The following is a 27,140-nucleotide window of genomic DNA, read 5'->3' on the forward strand; positions in this document are numbered from 1 at the left end:
AAACTGTGCCAAGTTGTAATCAATTACACGAATAAATTACAAACACATGCTGCCCTTTTGGATGAAGACATGTAATAAGTAAATTAACCTTTCCGCATGCTGGGCATGTTACAAAACTGTAAACAATTTGTTTACAGTGTATTGGTGCTATCTTTAGGATAGCTATTTTCTGTAAACCAATTGTTTAGATCCATCTGAGCGCGTTCCTTGCCCCATAATTTTGACGCATTTAGGGTCTAAACATGTTTCAGGAATCGTTTCTTTTTTATATGAAATATTAACATTATGTACAGCCTCTTTATGGAAAGTGATAAAATGCACAAGCTTTAACAAATATTTACCCTCATTTTAATAATGATGACTCCCTGAATAGAATACGACCTCGTATCTCGGAAAAATCCATTTTATACACAGGTGGATCTTTCCCGCATATTCTCACAATCCTCACGTCGACTGCCTCTGCCTTTTCTTTCAATATCTCTTCCGCTTTTGGATGCGATCGTTCGGCCATCGCCTTTATCTGCGTTGCCCAGCTACTATGGGAAACAACTCACTAGATATAAGATAGCTGCGCGATAAATCGCAAAGAACAATGAAGAACGAAGAGTGGTTTATTTCACGATAAAACATTGTTCTATCATGACGTCAATTCTAGTGATTCGAACATGCGCTCGCAACTTGATGACGTCATATCTTGGACGACTTTATGTTTGAGAGGGAATTTCGAAGTGTCCAGTAAGTTTCTCATAGATTTCCCTGGGCTACGTGATAAATGCAGAGGTTGAACGACTGCATCCAAACGTAGGAGAGATATGAAAATCGGTATTAGGAGAAAAGGTACAGATAATCGACTTGTGGATTGTGATAATATACGGGAAATACCAAACACAACCCACCAATTCGTAAAATGGACTTGTCCGACATTTCCGAGGTCGGATTCTATTCAGGGAATCATTATTATTAAAATTAGGGTAAATGTTTTTAAAGATCGTACATTTTAAAACATCCTTAAAGAGGCTGTACATAATGTTCATATCTCATATAAGAAATAAACGACGAGTGGGAGTTGTTTATCGTACAATAAAACACTGCAGGGAGAATCAACCATGACGCTCTTTGTCGAAAACATGTCTAAACATGTTCAAATTCTAAACATGTTTAGATTATGGGGATGCAATGTTTAGGCTGTGCGAAAATAGCCCACCTCATGTGTTTAGACACTAAACCTGTTCAGGTAGAACGCACCAAATGTTTATTCAATTAAGAAGTTAAACACATTCCTAAACAGGTTTAGAACTAAACATATCTTGTGCATAAAACCCAAACACAATTATTTCGTACTTCGAAATTTGGAAGATGGGATGTGGACGAAAGTGAATGAATTTAATTTAACGCCTCTTTGAATAGTTTAAAATTTACATCAAAATGCGTGTCAGCTTGAACAGAGTGAGTGAGTGAGTTAATATAGAATTAAACAATTGCATCCCAACACGTGTTCACCGTAACACGTGTACAAACGGAGGCATTTTCAATTCAGCAATAAATCAAAGTCGTTCTTGGTATGACAGCTGGCTTTGACTCTAATTGAAGTTACGTGCAAATGTAACTGATAGTTTAGCAGATACTGACAAGGCTGTATCGGTAGAGATTAAAAAACAACCTCTGTCGACTTACATATGAATCAAAAGTAAGATCATCCGCATATAGCTCCCAGCAGATGGGTCAAAACGTTCAAATGGATTCCCTAAGCCAAGATACAACGATAATTAATCAACAGCAGCTTATCGATACTTATCGTGAATTAAATCTCGGAATCGCGTTCATAACATGTCACATGGCAGTTTTCCTACGTTGCGCAGAGTGATTAGCAGGAAGAGAAATGGCCTTATCAATGCAATCTGACGTTCGCCAGTTATTAAGACTAATCGATACCACGAAATGAGATGTATTAAATGTATGATTGATCTTGCACATAAGGATATCGTGTTGTTTAAGCTAATGCAACATATCGGGTTCAGCTTTAGGTTTGAACGTGTTTTATTTCGTTCAAATTACGCTCATAAGCGGATAAAGTTTTAAAGTCACATCTTTGAAGTTTGGGATGAATGATTCTCGGAACAAAATTTTATTTTTTTCAAAAATGAAAAAGATAATATTTTTTTGAGAGCGGAGTGATCCTAATTGTGGATAATTTTACTCTTCATAATCAAACTTAGACACCTCCTTTCCTCTTCCGAATATCGCGCAAAACGATTTAAGTGGTAATTTTAACTGACATACAATCTGTTTCAGTCAAATTGAAAACTAAACTCAAAGTGTTTTTTTCTGAATCTCAAAAACGTTATTGCATCAATGTAGTTGCGAATGTAGTTTTACTTGACGCGAGTATTGCCCAGGGTGAGTTGAGAGTTGCTACAGAGAGATGCATTATGTACACACCTTTTTTTCAGATATTCTATCACTGAAGTCAAGACCCCAGACCCTAAACCCAAGATCTAGAACCAGATCCTAGATCAAGACCCTTTAATCAGACCCAGTCTCCAAGATCATCGTCCCAGACACCAGACACGTCCCAGACCCCAGACACGTCCCAGACCCCAGACACGTCCCAGACCCCAGACATTAGATTCACAATCTAGATCCAAACCTAGAGATCCTAGTACTTTTAGATCTTTATCTCCAGACCAACAGAAAGACCTTGCTCGGGAAACAGCCCAGATCATAGACCGGTAACAGACACAACTCAGACCATAGACCGACAACAGACACTACCCAGACCAAACACCGACAACAGACCAACGAAGACCAAAGACCGACAACTGACAAACAAAGACCATAGACCGGTAACAGACACAACTCAGACCATAGACCGACAACAGACATACCTCAGACCACAGATCGACCCTGCTCGTGAAACAGCCCAGATCATAGACCAAATACAGACACAACCTAGACCATAGACCGACAACAGACACAACTCAGACCACAGACCGACAACAGACATACCCCAGACCACAGACCGACAACAGTCACAACTCAGACGATAGACCGACAACAGACACAGCCCAGGCTGACAATACTGACTTAATGGCCTTTTTTTCAATTTACCAATCACAATGAAATCACTACCAGAACAATCCACGAACCATCCTCCAACATGAATACCAGATTATGAAATACATTTCAACCTCAATAGCGAACGAGGGGCAAGATGACATTTATCATGTCAAATTTAAACATACACTGTACTGAAACGTGACATCTAAATTACTTTTAAACGACGGATGGACTAGTTTCAGCTTCAGGGTTATTTTATTGTTTCAGCTAGACAGACAAACTAACATACGTCACGGGTCAACGAAAACGTGCTTGACCATGAAATTGACATTCATTTCCGCTCGTATATGTTCAGATCGTTTAAGTCTGACCTTTGCATTCCCAGTTAGAGGTCGTGGCATTTCTTTGTCTTTATCATCGTTATAAAGTACATCTATGTCACTCAGCACTGGCCGTGGAAATAGGAAATCAAAGGAACTATTTCAACTACACGGAATGTAAATGAACATTGAGACAGGTTATTTCATACACGAACATAAATACACCCGTTCTTTGAGACGCACGGAAAGAACGATTGATAACACAGCGATACATATCATGGAATGTATTAAGAACTGCTGATAACAGGGAGATATACCTCAAGGTATGCATTTCAAATATATCTCGTTTGAAATACATTATCACGTGATAATCATGGTGAAATTGACACCGATGCACCTGCTTCCGTTAGATGCTAAAATAGGGTTATTAGGTGCACTCATCCCATCTCATCCCATCCCTTCTCACTACATCCACACTTTATTATCGAATTGACATTCACCAGTCTTTTGGTTTACTTACATACGTATCCCCTAAAGATGGGTTTAATTGAAAATGACATGAATTGAATACTTTCGACTCATCGCTGTATCATCCCTTGCATGTCGATGTATGATGTAGCCTATCTGGGATAGAAGAGGTCTTCAGCAGCCCATGCTTGCCGTAAAAAGCGACTATGCTTGTCGTAAGTGGCAACTCACGGGATCGGTTGGTCAGGCTCACTGACTTGGTTGATGCATGTCATCGTATCCCAACTGCGCAGATCGATGCTCGCGATGACAATCACTTGATTGTCTGGTCCTGACTCGATTGTTTATAGACAGCCGTCAATCATATGACATGAATATTGCTGAGTACGGCGTTTAACAACATACAAACTAAACAAACTTTTCAACCTTTCACAAGCCTGATTCTACATCTTAGTTAAGTTCTCTAAACACAACTTCACAAGTAAGAATTATTGGCTTAAAATCCCATTTCGAAGCTTAAATATGTGTGTCCGGATTAACGTTAATGGCCGCTTATTACTTTTCAAGTGTCCAGAACGAAAGAAAAAACATTACTGAAATCGAAAACCGTTCATAGCAATCTAACGCAAGTCCCCGCAAGTGAACCACTCCGTCTTGCGACCTAGCGCATACACCTCGCAGCGCACGTTTGTACATAGTCTCATGTTTCAGATGAGAATTTAATGCGAGAGTCCATTAACAGTTATTCCATCACAACTGTTAGGATGCAGTGTCACAATTGTTTTGATAAGAAGTGCCGTGGGGAGCTATTTCATGGCACATAAAGTGGAAGATGAGGTCGGATTTCCTTTCTACGAGTGATTGGGTGAAATTGACAAAGATGTGAATCAAAGTGTGGAAAAATATAACGATTTCGATGGGGGAAAAAAATACTCCACCATTTTGACAACGTATTTGATTTGATTACCGAAGCTGAAATGTTTTGGCACTGAGATAATGAGACCCGTTTCAATCTCTGTGTGAGTTTTGAAAATCAAATTCAATTGCTAATATGGCCATTAATTTGTTATTGAACACGTGACAATGAATGTTGTAAAAAGCTATGGAAATTGAATTCTGTGCAAGTCAAAATGATGAGATGTGCATTTCAACATCAACGACACTTGACATGTCAATCAAAAGGTAAATTGACAGAAACGCCCACATAAAATTGTCTTTTTTAACTTACTTTAACACATATTATGTAATTATCAGAAATTTGAAACGTTCGCCTCAACTAATAATAATGTTTTATAAAGGAGATACAATATTAATGAGACAATCCTCAAAATCATGGCTTTGATGAATGTTTAAGCGCCAGCATAATTGGACACACATTTCGTCGAAAAAGTTGAAAATCGCGAAAAATATATCTGACACGTAATATTTTATCCCCAAACATGAATCAAACTTGATTATCAAAAAGATATGTTTTTCGACACAGTATCGACATATAAAGCACAATTATCGAATGGACACAAAAACCTTCACTTCATCTTAATTCCCACAGCAGAACGTGCAATACATGCAGAGCGTGGCAGGTGTTGTAGATATCAGTGAAATCAACATCACTGCAGGTGGCGACCTTGTTGTTACTTACTGTATAAACACGTGGAGAACATGCTTACAAACACATCAATGTGTGTTGCACGATATCAACACATTAATGGCAGTTTGGTGTAATTATTTCGTAGCTTAATTTGTGTGTTTATATAAACGCATGACATTTTATAAATTTTCCATGATGCTTATTTTCTCGACACTGTCAATAATGATTCTATCATTTGTTGTTGAGTGAATTATATTTAACACTGCTTTGAACTTTATTTTAAATCACGGCGTGACAGAGAAAGGATATTGATGGGTGTCTTCAAGCCCGTGAAGATTCGGGTTAGAATTTGTCTTCAGGAAACCATTTTGGGGTTAGAGGCGCCTAACGGGATCAGGTGGTCACGTTTGCTGACTTTGCATGCGATCGCATCCAATTGGGGGAGTGGTTAAAGCGTTCGCTCGTCACGCCAAAGACCCAGGTTCTATTCCCCACATGGGTACCATGGATGAAGCATATTTCTGTAGTCCCCCTTCGTGATATTGCTGGAATATTGCTAAAATCGGCGTAAAACCTTGCTCACTCACGTATCCCAATTGCATAGATTGATGCTCATGGTGTCAATCGCTGGATTGTCTTATCCAGACTCGATTGTTTACAGGTAGCCATCATATAGCTAGAATATTTCTGAGTGCGGCGTTAAACAAACAAATAAACAAACCCAACATGTCCTGGATGCTTACCACAATTGATATCACGCCTTAAGAAACAAGTATTTGTCACAGAAGTGACGAAATGTCCCCCGCCTGTATATACACCATAGTACCAAATATGAAGACAATCCAGCGATTACTTCTTGAGATATCGCGGCAACACCGTTTTCCAACTCCAAAAGCAGATTTACCTGCTGTGACCTTGAAAATGGGGTCAAGGTCACCAAAACCGACTGGTGTCTGCGGAGTCTGTATATACACCATAGTTCCAAATATGAAAACAATCCAGTGTTTAGTTCTTGAGATATCGCGGCAACACCGTTTTCAAACTCAAAAAGCAGATTTGCCTGCTTTGACCTTGAAAATGGGGTCAAGGTCACCAAAACCGACTGGTGTCTGCGGTGTCTGTATATACACCATAGTTCCAAATATGAAGACAATCCAGCGATTACTTCTTGAGATATCGCGGCAACACCGTTTTCCAACTCCAAAAGCAGATTTACCTGCTGTGACCTTGAAAATGGGGTCAAGGTCACCAAAACCGACTGGTGTCTGCGGAGTCTGTATATACACCATAGTTCCAAATATGAAAACAATCCAGTGTTTAGTTCTTGAGATATCGCGGCAACACCGTTTTCCAACTCAAAAAGCAGATTTGCCTGCTGTGACCTTGAAAATGGGGTCAAGGTAACCAAAACCGACTGGTGTCTGCGGTGTCTGTATATACACCATAGTTCCAAACATGAAGACAATCCAGTGTTTAGTTCTTGAGATATCGCGGCAACACCGTTTTCCAACTCAAAAAGCAGATTTGCCTGCTGTGACCTTGAAAATGGGGTCAAGGTAACCAAAACCGACTGGTGTCTGCGGTGTCTGTATATACACCATAGTTCCAAACATGAAGACAATCCAGTGTTTAGTTCTTGAGATATCGCGGCAACACCGTTTTCCAACTCAAAAAGCAGATTTGCCTGCTGTGACCTTGAAAATGGGGTCAAGGTAACCAAAACCGACTGGTGTCTGCGGTGTCTGTATATACACCATAGTTCCAAACATGAAGACAATCCAGTGTTTAGTTCTTGAGATATCGCGGCAACAAACAGGTGGGACGTACGGACGGACGGACGGACGGACGGTCGTGAATACGATATCCCCCGCTTTGCGCTTTCGCGCGGCGGGGGATAACTAAACAGAGCGCTCGACTTTGACTTATTATTTCAGATCACTTACTATGTAAGTCTATCGTCAATAAACGTATGTAAATTGACTACATCTGACACACCTGACGAATAATTACCAGCCTCAATAGGTGGCAAGTACACATTATACATAAAATATTCATGTCTAGCATATCCTTAACTCAACCAACACACATAACCACACACCCTGCGTGATGAATTAGAAATTTAAATTCCAATTGAGACACAAATTGTCAATTTATCCTAAAACGGCAATAAATAACGGTATTAACGACAATGAGAATGACGAGGTCCTTCATTCGACTCAGTTTACTTGTGTGTTCTATACTGGAAAACAAATATATATACTATAAAATTCCATTGTTTCGTTTTAACAAATGGCATAAAAAAGACTGCTTTGTAAACATTACACCTGCTCGAAATGGCAAATACATTTTTACTGAAATTCTACCCCGTGACTATTTTTACCCATGTCTGCTTTCCTATATAATCTTCACATTCGCCCTCGTTAAAATAATTCGCCACCTTTGGCATAAATACCAAATATGCCTGCTTCTGTACTACATTAATTTATAATTGCTTTCGCGCGGTATCGCCGGGGGAATAAATCTATTGAATATTCCAAGAAATATATGGCTCCGTTTTGGCGTGAATCTACGACAATTTACACTGTTTGATAGGTTTTGAGTTTGGTCTAAACAACCAAAATAAGGCGTTAATACAATCATGGTATTTCTGCAATTATCACTTACACAAAGTTGGATTGCATGATGCGACTACGTGAAAGATTCCTGGTAATTCGATCCAGTGCTCTGTCGCCAAAGTCACGCCGAGGAACGAATCGCTACAGTATCACCAGCGTGGAAGCGAGCGACTGTTCGTTTATAGTTTACGTTGTTTGAATATTCTCGATTAACACGGGGACATTCTATACTCGCCAAAGTCGTAATAAAACATCATATCCTGTACAAAGAAAACTCTGAAATAGAATAAATATTAAAAACACCTCCCGATGGTCGAATCGATAGCGCAGGTCAAGGCGCATAGAGTGTATATCAAGGCGAAACAGATTGCTTGAAAAAAAACAAAAGGACAGACGTTTGCATGCCATGTGGGCATAAAATGGCGTCAAAGGCATCCACGCGTCATGGAAAGTTGTCAAAATGTAGGAACACATTTACAAATAATGTTTGGTCGGAATTGTTTTAGAATGAAAAAAAATTCCAAACCCTAATTAATGATGATGCTCTATGTGACTGCTGGATAATTCATGAATTAATTTATCATGATCATGATGAGGTAAATTAGGAAGATTGTAAGGAGACAGCAGACACTTTGTTTACTTCCTCGCCCATGCGCCTAATGAGTGCAATAGGAATGTCAATGAATGAACGGGATGGCCGTCGTCCCCCGAGATCTAATCATTTGTTTCGGCAGTGAGATTAATTCTGAATTATGCAAGATGAGAATACGGTTGAGTCTGTGTGAAGATAGAACGAAATTGTCGCAGCCGAAAAAGAAATCTATTTTCCAAACACCTGGGAGTCCTAATAACAGGTCAAAGGTCACGTTTATCGGCTGATTAATCTTGATTGGGTTGGTATTAATCCCGTGTAGATGGCAGAAGGCTAATGTGTAAGATGATAGTAAGAAAAAACGGTGTTCATTATCCGTTTATGACTGAATGATGTGGTGCCTCAGTCGTACGTGACTGTATTGATCACAAGAAACATGCACAAGCTCAACTGAGCTCCCTGTCAATAATAATTTGATCTGACTACCTCGAACATCGCTTACATTGACATACATAAGTCGAACTTCGCTTCCATTGACATACTTACATCGAACTTCGCTTACATTGACATTATTAAGTCGAACTTCGCTTACATTGACATACCTAACTCGAACCTCGCTTCCATTGACATACTTAACTCGAACCTCGCTTCCATTGACATACTTAACTCGAACCTCGCTTCCATTGACATACTTAACTCGAACCTCGCCCACATTGACATACTTCACTCGTACCTCGCTTACATTGACATACTTCACTCGAACCTCGCTTACATTGACATACTTCACTCGAACCTCGCTTACATTGACATACTTAAGTCGAACCTTGCTTACATTGACATACTTCACTCGAACCTCGTTTACATTGACATACTTAAATCGAACCTCGTTTACATTGACATATTTAATTCGAACCTCGCTTACATTGACAAACTTTATTCGAACCTCGCTTACATTGACATACTTCACTCGAACCTCGCTTACATTGACATACTTCACTCGAACCTCGCTTACATTGACATACTTAATTCGAACCTCGCTTACATTGGAATAATTAACTCAAACTAAGGTTTCACTGACTTACTTGACTCGAACCTCGCTTACACCGACATACTTAACTCCTAGTGTTTAAAGCGTTCGGTCGTCACGCCGAAGACCCTGGGTCGATTCCTGACATGGGTACAATGTGTGAAGCCCATTTCAGGTGTTCCCCGACGTGATGATGCTGGAATATTGCTAAAATTGGCGTAAAACTATACTCACTCACTCTTACATTAGTAGGGCTGCCTTGAGAACATACATTGAAACGTCTACCGATGTTATGTTGCCACCAAACAGACTACCACAGTTGGTAGTGAAGGAAAATCGGTAAGAATTGACAAGTGTTTTATGACAATGTAAGTCATTGTCAAACCATGATTGTAACTGTATTACATTGTTCCAGTTGAGATTGAGTAGAAATCCATTACATTGTATTTGTACAATGATAAGTTGTCAGGAATGTAGTACAAATTAATGTAAGCAGTGGCGAGGAAATGATATGTTGTCAGGATATACAATTTAATGTAAGCAGTGGCGAGGAAATGATATGTTGTCAGGATTTACAATTTAATGTAAGCAGTGGCGAGGAAATGATATGTTGTCAGGATTTACAATTTAATGTAAGCAGTGGCGAGGAAATGATATGTTGTCAGGATTTACAATTTAATGTAAGCAGTGGCGAGGAAATTATATGTTGTCAGGATTTACAATTTAATGTAAGCAGTGGCGAGGAAGTTATTATATTTTGATCCTCGAAATGTCTGTAAAATTCCGGAATGGCATGGATGGATGTCAAGCTTTAAAGAACATGTCGAATATTCTGTTATGTTCAAGTGAGACTGGAATGGTCTGGCACTGTGTAGAAAGTACTGGAAGACTGTATAAGTGGAGCGGGCGCGTCCCTGTCTCATCTCACATTTCATCAGACATTACATCAAGACCAGCTTCGTGTGAAGATCACTTTTCACCCTAGGTTCAGCCTAAGCCTATTTTGGAAGCTTGACCACTGTTGATGCGAGGTGATTATTATTCTTGTCATTGTCATTGTCATTGTCATTGTTATTTCCACTGCTCTCACATTCTATACTGTCAGTGAATAGTGTACTACTACTGCCATTGTAATTGTGCAGTAATTTTATTGATTTGCAAACCTAGTTAATTTTGTAATACAATTAGTGATTGTATACCTCTTGTTGGTTGTTTGTTGATTTCACACAAATTTGTTTTACGTACAGATTTCTTGGTTAACATTGTTTCAATTTGGAAATAGATACTTTACACTTGCAAAATTGAGAACTACAGACACAGGTCTAAAAAAAATTATGAAAGTTAGATTCGCCACTTACATGTCATAATAAATATAATTAATCAATACTACTTGTATTTAATTATAAAAATTACTGCAAAATATATGAATAATAATACACTGTATACAACAATCGGCAAGCGTCAATTATCATGTCTACCAATGTACTGCTTGACACATGTTTGTGAAAAAAACACCTAATACTCCGAGTGCAAATTAAAGCGCATGTCGAAAGCCTCTTTGATCAACAAAAGCCATTAAACAGCTGACAGTTCATTAAGATAAAAGTATATGTCAAATGCTACAACTAGAAACGCACAAGTTGCTGTATTTACGCTGACGGTCCGGTCGTGTTGATCCGGATTTGCCCTCCAATCTCCGCACGGGGTTGGTCCATCTCGCGTGACGCGAGATCTCGGAGCGTGATGTAATTACAACACGTGCGCCAAAATTGAATTCGTGGGTCGTGATTTTGAAAGATAACAGGACATCAGCTTCGGTGGACCACAGAGCATGGCTTTAAGCGATTGCGTGTTGCGTCAGGTGAATTTTAGTGTCAGAAAGTGGAGCTTGCTTGTGGGAAGTCGTACAGTTAGGTCACGTACAGACCCGAGGTCACCTGATATGCTTAAGGTTTTATTTTAATCTCGTGTTGTTCTATAAATAGAGGCTATCATTTGTTTCAAGTCCAGGTGCCATGTTATTTGGTATCGGACAAAATAATGATTATGAATGGGTGATGTCTGTCCGGTTTTTAAGGACGAAATAATTTTTATTTACCGGATAGAATTAACCGTTCTTGCATATGCCATTTGGTGTATTTTGACATTATTGAGTGAGTGAGTGAGTGAGTGAGTGAGTGAGAGAGAGAGAGAGTGGTTTCAGCCATGTTAATGAAAAGAACATCTATATCATTTTTTTGACGAGTACTCTTTTATCAGGATTGAAATAAACAGCTGAAGTAGATTGACATCTAACCATTTCCTAAATATGTTCAATACCATCCTTGCGATATATACAAGACGCAAAAATGCCACATATTTATGTTTCGGTCTGTATCATAGGTGAACAGACCTCGAATGACTCCGGATGGTTCTCAATGTAACATGATCACTGATTAGATTTCTCAAGAAACCCACATTTATGATGATTACAAGATGACGATGCGCACTCAATACATGTGTAATGCCGTTGCTATCAAACACTTCATAATACATGTGTATCTCCATCGATCATATCTCATTGCTTCTGAGTATATCAAGTACACGTTCTCCAGCGATGCCCTAGACTTGGACAAGGCCCCGTCCCAACATAGATTCAGTCAACGATCTCAAAATCAGAGATATATATATTTCTGTGTTTCGTGTGTTCCGAATGCATAACAAACATATTGTTTTTATTGCCGTTTGTTTGTTTGATTGTAATGGGCATTTTATGTTTTTTTTGCAAGGATATGGAGAATCGGATACGTTTTCTTAAAGCATCGGGGTTCACACATTGAACCCATGTCGGGAATAGAACCCGCGTCTTCGGCGTGACGAGCGAACGCTTTAACCACAAGGTAACCCGACCGCCCCTAGGTAGTGGTAGAAGTAGGAGTGGATGTGGTAACGTAGGACACCAGAGGTGATACATCACTGGGGGTTTGGGGTAGGGTGTGTGTGTGTGTGTGTTTGTTTTTTTTGTGTTTTTTGTTTGGTTTTTTTTTTGGGGGGGGGGGTGTAGGGTAAGGAGACAAGGCTTCAGGCCGTTGCTTTACCAGTATTCTTAGCCGGCGCTTCGACCACATCAATCATAAGGCTGACCCCGCCCACCAAAGAAGAATGAACAGTGTTGGTTGTAGGTTGGGTAGTAGACGTAGTGGCAGTTGTAGTAGTAGTTACTGTAACAACGTAGTAGTAGTAGTAGTAGTAGTAGTAGTAGTAGTAGTAGTAGTAGTAAAAGAAGCTGCTCAGGATTAAAAGTAGTAGTACTGGTAGTACATGTTTGTTGTTTAACTCCGCACTCAGCAATATTCCAGCTATATGACGGTGGTCTTTAAATAATCGAGTCCGGACAAGACAATCCAGTCATTGACATCATGAGCATCGATCCACGCAATTTGGATACGATGACATACATCAACCAAGTCAGCGAGCCTGACCACCCGATCCCGTTAGTCGCCTCTTACAAGCATAGTCGCCTTTTAAGGCAGGAATTGGTTGCTGAAGACCTATTCTAACCCGAATCTTTACAGGTCCGTAGTAGTAGTAGTAGTAGTAGTAGTAATTGTAGTAGTAGTAGTGGCACTAATAGTCGGAGTAGTCGAAGTAGCAGCAGCAGGATTAAGGTAGTAGTAGTAGTAGCAGTAGTAGTAGTAGTAGTAGTAGTAGCGGAAGTATATTGCCGAGGCAAGAGTGGAACATAGACTAGACTTTGATAAAGATGCCACTGGACACACTTGCCTCGGGAGGATGCGGAGGCAGTGTCAGTAGCAGTAGTAACAGCAGCCGCGATCAGGCAGTAGGTGTTGCTACCTACTGTTTGGCACTGTAGGTAACATAGTATTGCTTCTATTTAAATCTCAGATAACCAAACCTCTTAAATGGCTTATCATCCTTCTTGTCAGCTTTATCAAAGATGGGCAAAGTGGCTATATCCGCATTAGGCTTATCATTCAATTATAACACGTGGCTTGACCGCTGGTCACTTTAGCGGTCACGGATGACCGTGGCACGCTGCACAAATATTTGGGCAAAGCGGCAGGTGGTCTGGCGTGGAGAGACTGGAGAAATAAACACGGGTTTGACAGAAGAGGGCTGTTACGTCATTCAAGGAGTGAGGATGAGATTAGGAGACAGAAACGGATGATGAAGCTGACATCGATGAGGCTGCTGTTGACAACACGGAAGGAATATTGACATCAATGTGCTCATTTTGTTAAATATTTAGGCACAGTGACCTTTTACACATCACAAATTCAGACAGAGTGTAAGAATTGAATTTTGTTACTTTGATGGTGTGTTTTTTTTATTCGTGGCAAGGAAAAACAGCAACCGCAACAGCGTGAACGTCAACAACGTCGAATTTGTCATGAATGAGTGGGTTTGACGATGCTTTGAACAGGATTTCAGTTATATCACGGCAAGTCGGTTTAATATGGTGTGGTGTGGCGACATTGGGTTTAACATCGCGTTCAATGCTATTGCAATTATATAACGACGTGTATGTGTGCGTGTGGCTGTCTGTCCAAGTCCTAACTAACACCGGTTTTATAGTACTGACCTACTGAGATACCATGCTGCAGTTTAACGCAGACTCATAACACCGACTTCGAGAGACCAGTCCTTGTTTTATCCCCTTAACGCCGAGTGACAGGCAGGGTAACAACAAGTACCATCTGTTAACGCCTTCTGGCATGGCGTTCCAATATAGAGGGAAATCCAGACGCGAAGAACGCGTTTATAACTTTGTAGTCTCTCTGAGAGAGAGCATATGCAGGTCATATATTTCACACGAGTCTTCCATTCTCATCACCAGCATCAGATTCCTTCTAAACTGACGGTTCATTTATACAATCCTACAACATCTTACTTAACTATATTACGGGCATCGTATGTTGGTCGAACCATTTTTGATGAAACCAACGAGTACAACCGAATTATAATAACCAGGACGAATCTGGAATTCGAACCCAGGATCCTGATACACCTACGGGACGCAACTCGTGCCACCTGTAGCCGAGTAGACTAACATATAGCCTATGGAATCTTGTATTACACAATACATTTCTCTCCTCTAAAATTAAAACAAATGATTTTCCTGGGGAATTGAGATGGCGAGACTTGCTTTAAGTCAAATCTATTTCTTATATATTCTGACCGCCTGCGTGATCTAGTGGGTAGAGTATCTGCCTGGAAAGCGACAGGCAGACGGTTCGATTACACACCCCGTTATGCCAAACTTCGTTAAATCATGGTACTTGTTGTTACCCTGTCTGGCGCTAAAGGGGCTAAAACAAGGACTGGTCGGCTCGGGAGTCCGTATGCTGTGTCTGAGTGGGGTATTCATGTTTAACAGCGGACTAGCACCATATAAAAAACGAACTGGCACAAGTAGCCACACACACACACACACACACGTGCATGCACGTCGCTACATAAGTGCAATAATCTTGGACGCGCGGTTTAACCCTCAAGTCTTAGGGGACCATAAACATTACTAAAATACAACAAAGTCATTTAGGACCATTAAGGACTTTTTACCAGTCACTCGCTTAAAAATGATCTCCACGTAGTCAGCGGCAATTAACTCTCCAGTTATAAAAAAGCGATAGGGTTTTCTCTCGTCGTGTAAATCCATCACCTCGCTTGTCCGTTGTTGGAAGAACAGTACCTAATTCGCACGTTGTTCAGAGAAGAAGGCAATTTGGTGTTGATTGCTTTTCACCTAATAACCTTTGCATGTATAATTGTAGCTGAAGGAACTCAATGCAATCATCCGCTTGGAATATCTGGCAATACCAGGCCCCGGGAGCGCTTAACTGAGCCACATGAAATGAGAATCGGGTGGTTTGTAGTTGTGGCCACCCAATTCACATTTTAGCTGCTCTAATGTGGTTGATAGTGAGTCTCTGTGCCCCGATTGCGCGTATGGTTACTCATAATATCGACCACTGGTTTACCTAACCGCCATGACACATAGCTTGAAAATCGCGGGCTGCTGCGTATAAAAGCTTTCACTCATTAACTCAAAACATACATGTTTATCGCTCTATATAGCACTGAAATCAAAGTTAGTGAGTGAGTTGGACCCGTGAAGATCCGGAGTAGAATAGGTCTTCAGCAACCCATGCTTGCCGTAAAGGCGACTATGCTTGTCGTAAAAGGCGGCTAACGGGATCGGGTGGGCAGGTTCACTGACTTGGTTGATGCATGTCAACGTATCCGAATTGCGTGAATCGATGCTCATGATGTCAACCACTGAACTGTCTGGTCCATACTCGATTAGTTACAGACCACCGTCATACAGCTGGAATATTGTTGAGCGTTGCCTTAAACAACAAAGAAACAAAGTGAGCTTAACGCCGCTATGGGGTCCGTACGAAAATGTTTCCGAACAAATAATTAACTTGTTGCGGCCTTAACAATTTGTAGACTGCGATCTCTGACATCTTCATTAATACACCTTCGGCTGTACTGCAAAACTGCATCTCAGCAAGCAGGACACGTCGCGTCCGTTTTCTGTTAAGCTCCGCCAAGCAGTAAAGTCCGACCTAAGAAAATCCAATTTTTCTTTGATGCAAAATTAATCTCACGTAGATGCGCCGATATACCCAGCGGGTACAAGTCAGAGTTTTCCCCAATTTCCCAATTATCGTGTGCTGGTTTTGTTCGGAACAAGGATGCTGTGGTCTAAGTTTAGCAAACATCTCCGTCAAAAGACGATCTGCTTCCCTCCCAACATGGGTTTAATGGAAAATGACATGAATTGAATACTTTCGCCTCATCGCTGTATACATGGTCCCTTGTATGACGATGTATCATGTAGCCTATCTGGGATAGAAGAGGTCTTAAGCAACCCATTCTTGCTTGTTGTAACAGTCGGCCAACGGGATCGGTTGGTCAGAATCGCTGACTTGGTTGATGCATGTCATCGTATCCCAAATGCGTGGATCGATGCTTATGATGTTAACCACTAGAATGTGTGGTCAATTATTCAAAGAGAGCAGTCATATAACTGGAATATTGCGGCGTTAAACAACAAAGAACAAATACATTTATTTTATATTAAAATCACAATGCATAAGTTTTCAAGATGTGTACTTTGTATGTGTAAAAAAATGATCAAATGAAACTGATAATTATTTATGGGACAATTCCAATAAAATAATACCAAGAGAATACAAAAAAAAAACAATTCTTATACGCCTCTCACAATACCAGTAGATTTCAAAACAGAATTTTGTATGGAAAAATATTTAATTCCATTTACGAAAGCAAAGATGAAAAGTGCCTCTTCACAAATCTCAGTTACGATAATCCCCTCTGAATCAGCCATTATCACTAATATTACCAAACCTCTATTGAGCCTAAAAAGTAGTCACTTGATATTCTAAATACTACCAATTATCGCCACCAGCATCCGCACGAATCAATAAAGGACAATCCTCGTCAAAATCCAAATGTTATGAATTATTAATATTTAATCATACCAGATTTAATTCCCAAATTTTACCACTTGAACTGTACGTTTCAACATACTACATGCAGTGTTTGTCGGATGTGGAATATTATATTTTAAAATATTAATAAAGGACATTAAAGCAGTGTATCCATGGTGAGACGGCCGGTTCGATCGCTATTGATTTTCAACTAAAACAAGCTACCACATAACGTGAATCCTTTTTGTGCAAAAGGCACAAGGCTTTGACAGCGCATTACAGAATTGGTTCACGAATACCCAAGGGAATGAGTGACACGCATGATTTGCACGTGCATCCCGTGGTCATTTAAGCATGTTTAGCTCATTGCACGAGGAGGTACAAAATCACCCGAGGTCATGAGATGCACGAACTGCACATGCACCACGTGATCCGTAAAGCGTTGCGATCGCTTCCCACCAGCTCATTCGAGGACATGACACGCACGATCTGCACGTGCAGCATGCACAACATGCGTTATAGGTAATTTGATAACTGCGATAATATATGTCGCACCTTCTTCAAAATGGCAGACATTGACAAAGCCACATCTTGTACTTTTCTTGTCTATTAATTCATCCAAAGTTTAATTTGATGTTAATTTCTTCTTGATGGGATATTATTAAAATGCCTCATACAGTTTCTTCTTATTTGAATCTCGATTTTCAGACACCTCAGTTAGTAAGCCAAATTCAAGAATTTACATTACCGATCTACAGTTGTGACGTCATCTATGCCTTCACTGATCTTCAGAAAATACACCAATATCGTGTTGATGAAAACGTGACACGTTTCTATCTTATTAAATGTTTATTTCAAGCTTCTTCAAAGAAAGTGTCACGTATTTGATCAGATATTCTGCACAAAGGGCCTCAATGGTTGTACTGTTTGCTTGAGGATTTGTCAGCGACATAATTTTGTTTCTTGCAGTTCTTGAAGGTTATTACTCCTCAGCTGAGTGATTTCCAGGAACTTAGTTTATGGAATCCCAGAAGGACCAGTTTACTTGTTTACTTGTTTAGTTGTGTAGGATCGAAAATGTCACAACGCGACAGTTAGTGGGGTTCGAACGTACGATTACCGGATCCTGCCACGACCAAGGGACGTAACTCTGTATAAGTCTTACGCCTTTAACCAATGGGCTCCCCGTGCCCCCGGAAACACGATTGAACCGATCGCCAGTAGTTTAGTCTGATTTGACTGAGGTTCCAAAAATATTTCCTAAACATAAGAAAAGGTCAACGCCAGAGAATAATTCTCAGTTAGGCGTTAAAGGCAAAATATTGGTGAAAAATATTAATATCCATCGAACAAATCGTTTACTGACGTAATTTTCCGAACTGTATGCAAGTATATGTACACTGGCACCTCTTAATCTCAAAGGCACGGAATCATTTCAAACATGTTGAATAATCCGTTGTTCGAGAGAAACGTCGTTCCTAAATAAGCCAAATGTGTAAGCATGTTTTAACTGCTACGTGGCCATTACGTCATAACGCTGTATCGGCATAATGAAGTCGGAGCTAACGGGATTTCATTTCCTTTATATAACAAAACCATCCGATGCGTTGATTATCCAGCGAAAAGCCGTTGGCCAAACAATTCCGCTCTTTTCACCATCGCGTTAACAAACTCATATCGAAACCCGTTTTTCTTTGGTGCCATCCACTAAGCGATAATTTCACTAATACACGCAAAAACTGACTCAGTTGCGGTGTGGTCTGTGGCGTTTTGCTGATAACTTGCAGTTTTACGTGTAAAGAGGAAAATATGAAGTCTAAATTATGCAATAATGATCACTTTCATGTCTTTGGTCATTATCTTCCACCATTTTTACATTTCGTGACAAGGTTAACTAACCAGAATTACGGGCTATCATGGCAGGACGGAGTTGGTAGATTCTCGATCTGTAATTTGCATGCAAGCACTAGCTCGTTCTTAACCTGTTGACTGCTGAAGGCGACTTTAAAAACCACGTACAAAGTGTGCACTTGCTTCCAAACCACGGCTCGCGAAGGATCCGGTTTAGAAGAAGAAATTAGCATTTAAATGCATAATTTGTATTTAACTTTACTGTTTATCATTTGTGTCGGTTTTAGAATCGCCATTTCGTGAGATTTGTGTCGAATCGATGCCTGCTTAACCACTAAATGGGTCGTTTGACGCTTAACCCATTTGATATTTGTCATGGTATTAAGATGTAATGGACGGTTCAATGTCACTTTTAGACAACCTGTTCCCTTGTTAATTGATCACGTGGAAAAGATATACCGTTAAACATGTGGCAACTTTTTCACGTCGGCTCACAACACCGTGTTGGGAGCATACAGAATATATAGTAAGACCCTAAATGGTTAAAACATCGGTTTGGAAACACCCGAGGCTTTGATTGTTGATTGAATGCGACAGGAGTTGCGATTATGTCGTTTAAACTGACCTTTGTCTTAAATTTCCACACCGAGAAATGATTGCGAATGGACGTTGATGCCTATCACTGCATTTGCCGGATCAGAAAGTGAATATTAAGCTGAACGAAACATGCCATAGAGACAACATCGCATATCTTCTTTTCGTCAATGCAAATTAAGATTGAGGAAACGTTACTGTTACTTGGCGTTAATCTTGACACAAGGGCATGACGATACAAAGTCTCGTTCCAAAGGTTCCAGTTTTCTGTCCACAATTGGAGATGTGTGCACCGTTGTGAGTTGAAAGCATACAAGCTAGCTTGTAATAATTCAACGTTATGTTTTAATGAAATGTGTCGTTGTCTTGAGAAGGTTTACGAATAGAACGTTCAAGCAAAAACGCTGTTACGAATGTAAATCCACGTCAAATGTCTTAAGCAGTTTATCAAAGGTTCCATATCGTTGAAAGAAATACAATACTAAATATTAGGTTAAGTAAGGTCACGCATTTATTGCCATGTGTGAAACCGTCTCTATTTTATAAGGGTTTGTTTGTTTGTTTGTTTGTTTGTTGTTAAAAACCGCACTCAGCAATATTCCAGCTATATGACGGCTGTCTGTAAACAATCACGTCTGGAACAGAAAATCCAGTGATTGACATCGTGAGCATCGATCTACTCAATTGGGATACAATTTCATGCATCAACCAAGTCAGCAAGCCTGACCACCCGATCCCGTTAGTCGCCCTTTACGACAAGCAACGCGACCACCATAGTATCCTTTTCAAGCAAGCATGGGATGCTGAAGGCCAATTCTACCCCGGATCTTCATCTGATGCATGTTCGTGTAAAACTATAAAGCCGATTTGAAACTACAAAGAGATACCTTGCTAGTGTTCCCGTCGCGATGTTGCTGGAATATTGCTAAGGGCGGCGTAAAACACAACTCACTCAGTCTTGTAAACTATAGAGTTATTCTAGTTAAGTCTGATGGCCCATCTTACCACATCTCAACTTAAAATGATCTTTTCCTTCATCCTCAAGGGGGATTTTTCTCCTACAACGAACTCTGAGGATTTACATTTCCTTTCAAATGAATCGGAAATGGGTGTCCGAGTCGTCCCAGGCGCCGCAATTCGCGGTGAGAGTTGCGTCCCTTTGTCACGCCAGAACCTCATGATCGTAAGTTTCACTAAAGTGGTAATTGTCTCAGACTAGACTAACATCTAGTCTCTGAAATGAACATATCTTACAGAAAAAAACGTTATATTTTAGTCCTAAAATATAATAACAAGGAGCCCAGACTTGTTTGCCAACTATTATAGACTTGCATGGGCTGTATTGGATATATTTGTTTCAGGGCCTGTATGACAGACTAGTCTCAGACCTGCATCACTTCGGGCTTTCCTCCCACATCAAACTAACAAGCGGCGTTAAAAACCAACTCACTCACTCTCTCACATGATGAATGTTATTATGGGCCACGGTCAGACCGGAAACAATCGAGTGTTGACCATTCCAACCAGTGACTGAACGCATGAGCATCGGACGCACCGTCAGGTCACAATGACACGTAGGTTCACCTTGTCATCCACATTTACGACAAAAATGTGGGTAACTGGGGACCAATTCTACCTGGTATTCATCATTCCTCCAAGAAACTTAAATATTCCTGTAAGTTATAAACGTCTGGAACATCTTTACTGCCATTTCTTTAAACCGTACTCCGGAATCATATGATTTAATTATATCCATTGTAGGCCTGGAACCAGGTGCTACGGAGCTCATACCAATTTATGAAACAGCCTCTCCACAGTCTAATAGCCCGATCGATGGAAATCAATATTATTTCATATATTTTGATCCCCAGCACTGCGGAAGTCGGATCATGAATTATGATAGAGAGAGGCTCAAGAAAAAGGCGCCCTGCTGCCTGACCTTTACGAGGTCAACAATGCTTCGGAAAATAAGCTTTAATTAATGGCTTTAACCTTTGATCATACGGCATCCTTCACCAGTTAAAGTCATTTGAAAGGTTAAAGCAAATGAAAGATCAGTGCATTTTCGTCGATGACAAGACATATAGTTCAAACATGTCGAAGATGATTTTTTACACTGTGCTTGATGTGCTTACTCGTTCAACGGTGAATTATTACAATCTGGCTCTGACCACACTTTGGCCTCTGAAATGAATGATATTCAGATTTTTTTATTTTAATTGCCTTTAATATATAACACAAAGGAGATCAGGGCCAAGTCATTATAAAACTGAAGAAATCTAGACTTGCTCGGGATTTAGAATATTTTTTGTTTCAGGGTCTGTATGAGATATTACAATCTGGCTGTTTTTTACTGCAAAGCATCATTTTAGCAATGGATATGAGTGAGTGTGGTTTTAAACCGTTTTTAACAATATTTCAGCAATATCAAGGTCAATGACACCATAATTGGATTTCATACGTTGAACTCCTGTTGGCAATCGAGCTCGTGACTTCGGCGTGACGAGCGAAAGCTTTTACCACTGGCTACCCCTTCGTAAACATGTTACAAGGCTAAATGTGATACAAAAGGATAAACGTGATATTCCGATGTATAATTGGGGTGATACATATTCTGTGTACCATTGTATCACGTATGATATGTGTCTTGAGCATGCGTCGGGCGGTCGGGTAGCCTGGTGGTTAAAGCGTTCGCTCGTCACGCCGAAGACCCGGGTTCGATTCCCAACATGGGTACAATGTGTGAAGCCAAATTCTGATTCCCCGTCGTGGTATTGCTGGAATATTGCTAAAAGCGGCGTAAAACCATACTCACTCTTTTGAGCATGCTCAGTTTGTTCTGCGACATAACGGACAGTTTCATATAACCGGTTTCCAATAACGCGATTTTATCGAAATGAATGTTTATTAAGGAATTATCGAGATCAATAACCACAATCAATGGAATGCCATATTTCGATGTTTGTATATTGTAAACTTCTGTGTGAGTACAAAGACGTTGTCAAAAACCCCAAAGCAATTTTGAAAGAAACATTCGTTTGTTATACGTTTTATGTTGAATATTGTATAAAAACACAAACGATAAGCTAAGGCTTGATCACACTGTCTAGTCCCATACTCTTAATTAATTGTGTAACTTCGGTGACTATCATGATATCAGAAGGAACGTTGAGACGAAATATAGAATATTATTCTGGGTTTAACCAAGGTCACAATCACGCCAGTCAATCATAAAATAATATTTAATAAACCAATATTTCCCCACTTCAAAGCTTTTTTTAAGTTTACGTGAAGGTGAGACCGCTGTGAAATCAAAGGAGTCATTAAATTGTAGTAAGCGCGATATTTGCTTCTTGATAAAGAAGTCCTTTTGGATACGAGTTAGAAGAAATCGCAATCGACACGTCTTATTTGAATATGACCTCTGTTCATGTATTTGGCATCGAGTTGACCTCTCTCATGTAGCGTTAACATGAAAGAGAAGACGAACGTTGGTTGTCAGAAGATGAATGGCTTTGCTCTTTTCGAAATTGTTGATTTGTTGTTGTTTTTTCTGACAAAAAATGAAATCCTGTTTGTCCGATCTGTTTGTGTTTCAAAAAGATACATGTATCAGGAATTATCTGCTGACAAATAAAACAATTTATGTGAATCGGTTTTCTTTATCAATAGCTGATATTTTAATCTTAGCAATATTGAATTAGATGATAAAATATTGGATAAAATGACAATATCCATTTAAGGTATATAAGTTTGTAGTGAGTGAGTGATTTAACGTAGCTTTCAACAGTATTCCAGTTATATCACGGCGTGTCAGCTTAATGTGGGTGGAAAGCCCGAAGTGATGCAGGTCTCAGACGTTTACCGCTTTGGTGAAACCCACGAGCACGGGTATGGTGCTGATAAACCTATAGAAACACAATTGAGGTAATTTGGGACACGAACACACAAAGCAGCGGATTCTGGCACGACAAAGGGACGCAACTCCACGAACATAAGTTTCCATATATTGCGTGGTATCAAGACAAAAATAACTATTAGTATAAACGCGGAAGCCAAGTCGTCATGAACATGAAACATGGCACCTTTGTACAAAACTGAGGTAGGAGAAGTCAGAATGATACGACTGATTGTCATCCCCGGAATTACACGAACTGTCCCGAATGCACATGAATAATCAGAAGGCACATCCGGGTATGTATCCCATGGGATCCCGTAGCTTCAGTCGTCACCAGACGTGCATGCTTTTTCGATCACAACGGCTACAGCCGCAACAGTATATCGATATGACGTGGAGCCTTATAGTTGGAGAGAATGTACTTTCAGCTGTGTCTTGCCGAATCAGTTTGTCATCGGATCCGGACGAAGTAGATCAATGTTCACACTATCAACCCCTGGTTTAAGAGGGTCTACAAGTTGTAAGATTTGGCGGTGGTATTGCTGAGTATGAAAACAATATTTACGACACATAAACTGTATTAATTATCTATAAACACATTGTCCCGGAAATGAAGTTTGAAAACATGCCATCTGGGAATAATTCTACAATGAACGGTAACACTGGAGTATGCCATGTCTGAGAGGGGAACCCCATCTTCCCGAGGCAAGAGAGTTAACTGACTTTAAAAGTCCAGTTTCCACCCTTGCCGAACTAGGCTGGAATTCCTGGGCTCTATCGTAGCGCCACCAGTGGCTATTACGAGTTATGTCCTTTCTGTGCCTCTCCAATTGACCAATCAGATTCAACCTCTCGTATCACTTGTATTTGCTTCAAACAAAACGGTGGCGCCCAGTCAAGACGATCTGATTGATAATCAAGATCTATATTGTGATAAAACGAGTCTTACATCGCGAAGTGCATCAAATCACGTGAGCACCTTCATTAAAAGCATGAAAAGATATAGAAAATATCTGTTGACAACGAGTGCACATGCTTTTCAATCCTGCAGTCGACCGAAATCTGCATGACACTTTACGAACCGGATTTCGATTTCGGTGCGCGATTTTGATTGAACTATGCATAGACTCGTTAGTCCAGCCAAAATGTAACTCCACAATACCAGCCTAGTTCGGCAAGGGTGGAAACTGGACTTTTATAGTCAGTTAACTCACTTGCCTCGGGAAGATGGGGGTACCCATGTTAAACTGATTGTACTGGTCCGGACCAATGCTGATTTTTTAGTGTCAGCCCACGGAGATACCATGCCGCAGTTTAACATGAATACCCCACTCAGACACAGTGTACTGACTCCGAGCCGACCAGTTTGAGCCCATCAATGCCGAACGCCAGGCAGGGTAACAACAAGTACCATCTTTTAACGTCTTTTGGTTTGACACGGCCGGGGATCGAACTCCCGACCTTTCGCTTTCCAGGCGGACGCTCCACCACTAGACCACGGAGGCGGTCGGTGGCATGTAACTAATCGATTCTGGTCAGACTTCAAACTATGTGTGTCTGAATTCCAAGTAGTTCCTAATACGATGTGTTTTTTTCAAGAAAACCACCACATTAGTATTTCAGTGCAACCTTCCTATCCTGAAAAATGTCATTTGTAAATTGACAAAATTGATTTTTATGACATAAGCTCAAGATTTATTACCCGTAAGGTACATTGCAGAATTCATCACTGGGGCGAGAGCGAAATACATAGTAGACCTTATCGAGCATAACAAATCAAGTGGTTCACATACCGTAGCTATAGATGTACATGGTTGAAATCGACACCTGAAATTGACATGTTTCCGGGTAATATAAGCCATCTTACAGAGATCATAGCACTTCAATTATGAATTCTTCGTCTAAGGCGAGAGTAGGACGCCTTTTCCGTAGGACCTAGATTAATTATTAAGCCTGCTAAGCATCTGTGATCGGAAATCGATAAGTTGTGATTGATACGGAATGAATATTGACCTTTGTGTCATAAAGGAATGGGATATTGACTCCACTATTCGGGCCTAATGACCCATGATTAATTTGTATTTTGATATGAGAAGAGCTCTCAATGAAATGATGAATGGATGGCTGCTGTACACATGCACCTGTATTGATTTGATGAGGGTCTGAATTAAGAAAGGTATGATATGAGATTTAATCAAACCCTGGCATGATATAGTAGATACGTCCAAGCAATTATTTTCGTATGGAATTATATGAGCTTGCGGGTTTAAACGCCGTCCTTACGAATCTATCCAACACCAAATGAATGTTGGTTGGTTGGTTGGTTTGTTGTTTAACGCGACACTCAGCAATATTCCAGCTATATGACGGCGGTCTGTAAATAATCGAGTCTGGACCAGACAATCCAGTGATTGATATCATGAGCATCGATCCACGCAATTGGGATCGATGACATGCATCAACCAAGTCAGCGAGCCTGACCACCCGATCCCGTTAGTGTTCAGTGAGTGAGTGATTATTGTTTAACGCCGTATCAACAATCTTCGCCGCAAGAGATGACAACACGCCTTCAAATGTAAACAGAAAACGTCAATGCCAGAGAATAACCAGTCTCGATTATCCGCCGAAACAGATTCCATTTGGCGTGAAAGGCAAAAGAGCGTGAGAGTTATATAAGTGGATCACTGAAAATTTGTGAAGACGGCAGATGTTCGCCAAAAGGGTAAGCATGTCCTGCCCTACCGGCAGAACCCGCCATTCACACAATTTGCATAAAAAAGTGTCTTTGTTTGCTATCTGACACCGCACGGCAGAGTGAGTGAGTGAGTATGGTTTTATGCCGCTTATAGCAATATTCCAGCAATATCACGGCGGGGGGCACCAGAAATGGGCTTCATACATTGTACCCATGTCGGGAATCGAACCCGGTCTTCGGGTTGACGAGCGAACGCTTTAACCACTAGGCTACCCGACCGCCCCCGCACGTCAGAACTCCAGCGATGCGACGGCGGCCTGTCAACAAGCCAGACAATCAAGTGAAATCAACAAGTGGACCAAAATCTCGAATACCACAGTCAGTCGCAAAGTCGCAAACAGACTTGTATAGTTCTATCACGAGTATTGGCCAGGCAAACCAGTGGTTGATATTATGAACAACAAATACGCCGTTCCTAGAACAAGGGGTGGAGACTGTCAGTCATTCCTCGCACTCAAACCAAACACTTAGACATCAAACATAAACAATCAAACCCGCATCTTCCCTAGAGTCGGCGAACACTTTAACCATTAGGCCATTCCACCATTCTCCAAATGCAGAAATACATCATTTATGGGAGTTTGTTTGTATGTTTGTTTGTTGTTTAACCCCGCACTAGGCAATATTCCACCAATATGACGGCGGCCGTTTCTCGACCAGACATTCCAGTGATTCATATCATGAGCATCAATCCACGCAATTGGGAAACGATGACTTGCATCAACCAAGACCCGATCCCGTGAGTCGCCTCTTACGACGACAAAGTCGCCTTTTACGGCAAGGACGGGTTGCTGACCTATTCCACCCCGAATCTTCACGTGTCGCAGTTTGGAGTGAGTTGGTTTACCGCTGTTTTCAACAATATTTCAGTTATATCCCGGCGTGTCACCTTAATGTTGGCGGAAAGTGATGCTG

General features: G+C 40.5%; 1 protein-coding gene across 2 annotated transcripts in view; it reads right to left on the reverse strand.

The window, feature by feature from the left end:
* Positions 1-27,140, reverse strand: part of LOC124144618 (lachesin-like) — a 167,247-nt gene that overhangs the window by 129,166 nt on the left and 10,941 nt on the right. The window lies entirely within an intron of this gene.

This window comes from Haliotis rufescens, unplaced genomic scaffold (genome assembly GCF_023055435.1).
Source record: "Haliotis rufescens isolate VD_foot unplaced genomic scaffold, xgHalRufe1.0.p SCAF_8, whole genome shotgun sequence".
Taxonomy (NCBI): domain Eukaryota; kingdom Metazoa; phylum Mollusca; class Gastropoda; order Lepetellida; family Haliotidae; genus Haliotis; species Haliotis rufescens.